Raw genomic sequence first — 7,375 nt, 5'->3', positions numbered from 1 at the left:
TCATCATATTCATTAACTAGTATATGTAAGACACTCGCAGTAACTGGAAATAACTAACAAGTATGTGATGTTATATAGTTAATAATTAGGATTAAATATATTTTTTATCTTTTATATATATTCAATTTTTGTAGTTGATCCTTAATAAAAAATTTCTTCGAATTTGTTCACTGATATTTGAAAAGTTTTATTTTTAGATCTCTATTATCAGTTAAGTGATGACGTGTCCGTTAAATATTTAATAACGTGATTTGTGGTAAATCAAAAACCACCAATATTTATTTCAAAATCAAATTTAAATCCTCTAAACGCCAGAATTAATTAAAGAGAAAAATAAATAAATCAAACATTGAGAAACTTCTTCACCCCTTCACCTACCTTCTTATCCCTTCAGCATTCATCTTCTACTTGTTGTCAATAGGAAGGGAGGGGTCGCTCTGCTAGTACATGGATGGAGGGTTGGGGGAGATGGTGACCGTGGCGCGCACGTGTGTGAACATGGTGCACCTTTTGCACGTGTGGCTACTGTTCAAGTTGGCATACGTGTCGCGGGAGTCGCTTGTGATGGGGTGTAGGAAATTGTGGGACATGCTTTAGATTGTGTTGCATTACCTGTGATCGTTGAAGGGGTTCTAGCTTGACGCATTCGTGATCCTCCTAGTTTTCCAGGTAAGGATTTTTGGTAAACTGCTAGTTTCATTCACTATATCCCACACTACAAAGTACAAACACTCACTTCTACATTCTATCTTTCTCACTTGCACGTGTTTGCCTCTTCAGTCTTCACTTTGGAGATTGGAGGAGAATTGTGTGGTGATTGAAAAAAGTAGAAGATGAAGGTTGAAGGGATAAGAAGGTAGGTGAAAAGCTTCAGGTGGAAGAGAACGACAGCGAGTATCTTCTTTCTCACTTGCACGTGTTTGCCTCTTTAGTCTTCACTTTGGAGATTGGAGGAGAATTGTGCGGTGATTGAAAAAAGTAGAAAATGAAGGTTGAAGGGATAAGAAGGTAGGTGAAAAGCTTCAGGTGGAAGAGAACCACAACGAGGTTAGGGGAATTGGTATTGGGATTGGAATTCTTGGTGGATTCATTTAGGGTTTTGACAACATCGTTTTGCCAAAGCTTCTTGCAGAGGTGAAAGGGTTTGTGAGGTTCGACGGTGAGGGTGCGGAAGCAGCTAGCAGTGACGTGCTGGTTGGATTAGAGGTTGCGGCCATGGAGGCGGAGGGTGGAGGAGTCTTTGTGGAAGTCGTGGCACGTGACTTTGATGTCGAGGGTGAGTTTCACATGTGAGGCAATGTTCTTCTTTGTGGGTGAATCGAGGTTGCATGGACCTTGCGGGTGGTGTCAAAAAATTTAAATTTGATTTTGAAATAAATATTGACGATTTTTGAATCGTCACAAATCGTGTTATCAAATATTTAATAGACACATCATCACTTAACTAACAGCAGGAATCTAAAACAAAAATTTTCAAATATTAAGGATTCGATTCGAAAGAAAAATTTATCATGGATCAAACGTAAAAATTGAGTATACATCAGGAATAAAAAATATATTTAAGTCTAATAATAATTATGACAACATTTTTTGTATGCAATTACAAATCATCAAATATATGCTCATCATGAAGTAACACGCTTAAAATATAACGAATATATAAACAAATGAATGGATGGCAGCAACCCAACTGAAACTCCTCAAGCTTCATCTCGAAGAATTATAACTTCAAACATGAACACGACAAGAGAAGATAGGTCAAGAGTTAACCTTGCTGCTCAAGAGGGAGACATAGATGGCCTTTTGTAAAGCATGTACTTGCAAATAATCTTTCCAGCTTTGCATGGTTAAAACCGTGCATGGGCTTTTTCTATAGTTCTACAACAACGAACCTAGCTATAGCCAAATATAATAAATACGAGAAATTAGAGGCTCACAGTCAACCATATATTTAAGTATTCATACTATGCTATCCTTAATATTCCATATCCAGGTCACGAAATTGGACTATTGGGTGGTTCTATTTTCCCAGTTCTACACCAATGAGAAAAAAGTGTGTCAATCATTTTTTGCTGCAGAGGGGATACGAAGAAAATGGGCATGAAATGCGTACTGTTGCATGTGGGAGGACAACAGAAGCACATGGTGATGTGTCATTATGTCAAATCTGTGCAATCGCTTTCTGACCATAGGGTTACCTAATTGATTTTATTTTTTTTTAACATAACAAATAACAACAACAAACGAGAGAGGGCAAAACGGGAAAAAAGTTCACTTCTCAGTTCTCCCAGCTAATTTTCTCGCCTTTACAACTTCATACATGCTTCATTCTTATTCTTTCTTTTAGTTTCATGAACTGATTGCCTTGCACGAATTGAATTTGGATTCTTCATGCATGTGATTCGTTATATAGGCGATTGAATTAAATGTTTGTACGTAATAAAATCTTAAGCTTGATTTTTAATTAAAAAAAGTTACAATTACTATTAATTTCACATTGTACCTTTTAATATAAAATACAATTTTCACTTTAAACATGTGAAGTACTTTTTTTCTAGTGGTTTGAATTACTAGTTAATGATACTAATACGTAAAATTATTATTGCGGCTTGTAAGGTTTCAGTGTAGTTTTTTATTCTGGGGAGAGGGGCTAAGCCCCAAGGGAAACATTAAAATAAAAGGAATTAACATAAAATATATATGATCTTAAAAGTTCTGTATAAAACTGCTAAAAGGGTATAATGATGACCATTTTGTTTCTGTTTTAATACTACTACCACACTCTCTCTTTGTTTCTTCTCTCGGATCAAACTTCATATAATGTGCTGTTGCTAAGAAGCATTTGCTCTTGTGCTGCTCCTTCATCTTCCAGTCTAGACTATTGGTCCATCTACTGCTATAATGTGCAGCTTTAAATATATATCCCTTTGCTTTCTCAAAACCATCCTTAAGTAATAAAGAAGTAATTTAAGGAAAATATACATTGGTCCAACCAAATAATGCTGTATGGCATATGCGATACACATGCAGCACAACTTCAATCATTTTATGAGAGAATCATAGTGGAAAGTTATTCTTCTTCACATGCTGATAATACACCCTTTTTCGGCCGGGCAAAATATTTTTGATAGTATTATACTATTAATTATGATATATCTATTCTGTGCAGTAATTTGTTGTTTTTAATAATGTTTATCCGGCGTTTTCCTCTGCCTCGTTAAAAACTTAGAATGTCTCTGATATGAGATACTTAGATACCATTTGACAGAATTACAAAATAAAATGAGTCACTCAAGAATATACAAATACATTGCCTACATCTACAAGTAGATAATTTTATGATAGTTTCACAAACTAATTTTACACTTCGTATTCACTTATGATAGAATTACAAAATAAACCAAAAGTTGCCTAATTATGACTTACCATATTCACTTCAACTGATACTTTATAACATTCAACCAAGACAATTTCATTTTATTGAAAAGTATTGAAAACAACCAAAGAACGAGAAGTGCGCTTGAAACGCATAATGTAATTTAATATCCCCCCAATTATATGCCATGTTGAGTCTATCCAAATGGGATGAACATGTAGGGTCAGGTTGGTATGTAAGTGGGAACCGAACCAAATGCTGAAGTTCCTTTAGCTTATCCATTGAAGCTCAATGACCATGTATGGGCTTTCATCATGGACCATTAATTTCGGAAAAGTTTCAGATGGAGTGATCTTGGAAAGGTGAAGGGTAAATAAATTGTTTTTGAATTAAAGAAATTATATAATGTTTATTAAAAATAAAAAATAAAATGTTTTACAAGAATTTATAATTTTTTTTGTAAAAAATTAAATTTAAAATATATTTGCTTGAAATAAAAAAAATTATGTCATTCTCTGTGTCTTTTTTTAGTTTTTATATATTTTTCTCAAAAATCCTCCATCACAATTCACAATCACAACTTTACATAACTAATCAGCGAATTTGAAGGTCGGTGTCTTCTCCATGCTTGTGTTCTTGGCCTTTCCCTTACTTATCTTCCGAGTTTCAAGCATCGATAGGGCACATTTATTCATTTCACTGAACACTGTTGATCTCTCTCTGTTTTGAGTTATGGGCAACAACTTCTCTCAGCAATTATCAACGAGCTTGGGGCTCTCAGTTCAACTACATAATGCAAACAAGACACGCCCAAAGAATTAATGTCAACTTTAAAACCCAAGCCCAATAATGTTATTTCTTCAAGCTTCTTTACATTTTTTAAAAATATTTATAAAAACAATGAGTAAAAAGATATATTTAATATTTTTATTTAACAATTAAAAGGTTAGTGTATTGTGAATAGAAGATTTGTGATTATTTTAACAAACAAATTAAAATAAACAAAATTCTAAAACAAACACGCAATATGTCCATAATTTTCCACGCCTTTTCACTTAGCCAAAGTAGTGCGATGCAGGGCCGTGTTTAGGAACTCTAGGGCCTTAGTCAAATTTTTAAAGAAACATAATATTATATAAATTATTTCTCAAACTATTTTCTTAAAATTTTTTATGACTTTTTTTACAACTAAACTCATTTTTATATGCTTTTTATGTATATTGAGATTGAATTAATTTTTTAACTTTTCTTTTTTATTTTGAGTTTTAAAAACCAAGTTTCTACTTTTTATTTGATTTTTTTTACTATTACTATAAAGTATAAGAATAAAATAAGAAGCATTACATAATATAAACAAAATAATTTTTTTTTAAAAATATGATATCAATTAAGGTATTAAAAAATATGAAAGAGATAGAGAAACAATGAGAATGTTGAATAAATTATTTTTAATTAAAGTAAATGATAAGTCATGTATCAATATCTCTAGTCCTTAATGTAAAAAAAATTATCTCTAACATTAATAACCATGCTCCTAATTAACAGTATAATTTCTTATAATAAGCTACAAATTCAATTTTCAATTATATATATGATTTTGATATTTAGCTTTTTCTCCTCTAATTATTAATTAAGACAAGTAGCAAACTTTTAGGCAATTTTCCAATCATAGAATATTATTGTCCATTGCAAATTGAAAAATAGAAACGGATTCAAGTAAAAACTTACATAATAACAACTAAAATAAAATAAAATAAAGAAGCCTAAGACAATGACCTTAAATGCTTCGAACTATCCACGGCCTTGGTGCGATGACACTAGAAATTTTCAAAACGAATTTAAATTGTTAAATTAACTTCAAAATTGAAAATATGAATTCATTAACTAAAAAACCAAAAAATATCTTTTATTCAATTACGATTTTCATATCAAAATTGAACCAAACCATATCATTTATAATATTATTATATTTTTATAAAAGAAATGTCATTTCATTATAATTAAGGATTTAAGGATGTTTATTTTTTAAAAGTTGTTCAAGGAATATAATATCAAAATCTTACCTTTATACTGAATAAACAAACTCATCCTTATAAACAACTACTTTCATATATTTAAGTAATGTAAAAAGTAAACTAATTAATTATCAAAGAAGCTAAATATTTGAGGAAAATATAGGAAAAAAATAGTTTGACTAAAGAAAAAATATACAGAAGTGAAATTATGTAATTTTAAAAGTATTGACCTGTTAATGTAACATTTTAAATAAATATAGTAAAATAATAGTTAATTAATAAAAGAATCACAATAATATAAATAAATCATAATTTTTTAAAAATTCAAATAAAATATTATTTGTTGAAAATTCAATCCGAATTCACACTTCAAGAAGGTTACCCGATATATCATCCTGTTATAAAAAAATAAGAAACACGTTATAACACACACTTTCATGCACGTGAAAAATAAAAATAAAATATTTTTTTGGTAAATATTAATTATTAATCTGTTAATTTTATTAATATGAGAAATTCAACACATAATCTTTTACTTATTTATTTTTTCTTAACCCTCAATCAATCTTATATCCCTTATGATAAATCAAACACACTAATAAGTAATTCATTATTTGGTTAAATACTATCTCAAAATTTGTGCACAACAAGTTAAATGATAAACCTAACATGCACCGAATCACCCAACTATTGGTGTGTCTGTATTCCTCTTTAAGTACATTTATCGTTAATCCAAAGGCGAGAGAGAACAGAAAGACGGAATGTTCTATTCACGTAAACATGCATAAAAAGATAACCCAAAAAATGTTGTTGGGTTTAATACATTTGTTTGATTATGAATAGTGTATTTGTATTAGTAATTTTATTAACTTTTGTCTGTGAAATTACTTTTGTACAAATAATATTTTTAAAAAAAATTACAACAAAAAAGTAGAAAGAGAATAGAAAATATATAATAAAATAGATGATATAATAATTAAACTCTTAAATATAAGATGAAAAATAATTTATAATTAATTGAAGATTTAATAACTTTTACACTAACATTCCACGTATATTAAACTTTTAAACAATAAGACTTGACTCAATTTGTTTTTGGTTTCATAGCTATATATTATTAGTGTAAAGTTTTTTAAACTACCAAACAATTAAAAGTTATCATTAATAACACTTTTAATTATTATAAAAATTAATAAATTTATCATATATAATAATATGTGATTGAATAATATTATAAAATTATTTTACACTAAAACTGATTTACCTAAATGTTAAAGAATTTTTTAACTAGTAAAAAAAATATAAAAATTAACTTAAATGTACTGCCAAATAAGTTGGGCCATTTAATAACATTCTCTCTTATTTTCTTATTGTTTTTAAAAGAATAAGTTGGACCAAATATATTTCTTAAAAAACTTTAAGAAAGGAATATAAAAATAATGCATGGAGATTATATTTTTTTTTAATAAATAATATGTGCATTTGATTGTATAAAGTTTTTCTATGTATTTTCATTCGGTCACAATTATTATATTTGCTATCTTTGTTGATTTTATAACAATTACCTTAAAAATCTTATGAAAGATACTTTTTATAAGTTGACAATGTAAGTATGTAACTGATTTGAGTTTTTTAAAGTGTCATCGAAATATCAGTTGTTAATATTATCCCTTACCTTACATTTTTTAATTTTAAACTTGTATGATTGACTAATTAAATGTCTAAAAACTTTAGATTTTTCTTAATTTCATAATGAAATATTAATAACATTATATAATTTCAATTACTAAAATATTAATAGTTAACTCTTCCAGTTCTAGTTTAACTTCCCCAAACCTTTGTAGACTCTAGCTATTATTAAAAAAATGAAAAAACAAAAGTCATAACAAAACGCTGTAGCAGGAGTAGGATGTGGACCTAATTATTGTTGTATTGTAACGAAGCTCAACGTTAGAGAGGCAGCTTTTGCTTTATAAAAACCAGA

The 7,375-nt window shown here is 29.1% G+C and overlaps 1 long non-coding RNA gene across 1 annotated transcript; it reads left to right on the top strand.

Moving 5' to 3' along the window:
• Positions 1-591: 591 nt before the first annotated feature.
• Positions 592-1,676, top strand: LOC114371027. Its single transcript, XR_003657988.1, has 2 exons — positions 592-669; positions 781-1,676. It is a non-coding gene; the product is annotated as an uncharacterized LOC114371027 (long non-coding RNA).
• Positions 1,677-7,375: the final 5,699 nt, after the last annotated feature.

Source organism: Glycine soja, chromosome 10 (assembly GCF_004193775.1).
Source record: "Glycine soja cultivar W05 chromosome 10, ASM419377v2, whole genome shotgun sequence".
Classification (NCBI taxonomy): domain Eukaryota; kingdom Viridiplantae; phylum Streptophyta; class Magnoliopsida; order Fabales; family Fabaceae; genus Glycine; species Glycine soja.
The sequence above is the reverse complement of the archived record's forward strand: the minus strand, read 5'-3'. Positions and strand labels throughout refer to the sequence as shown.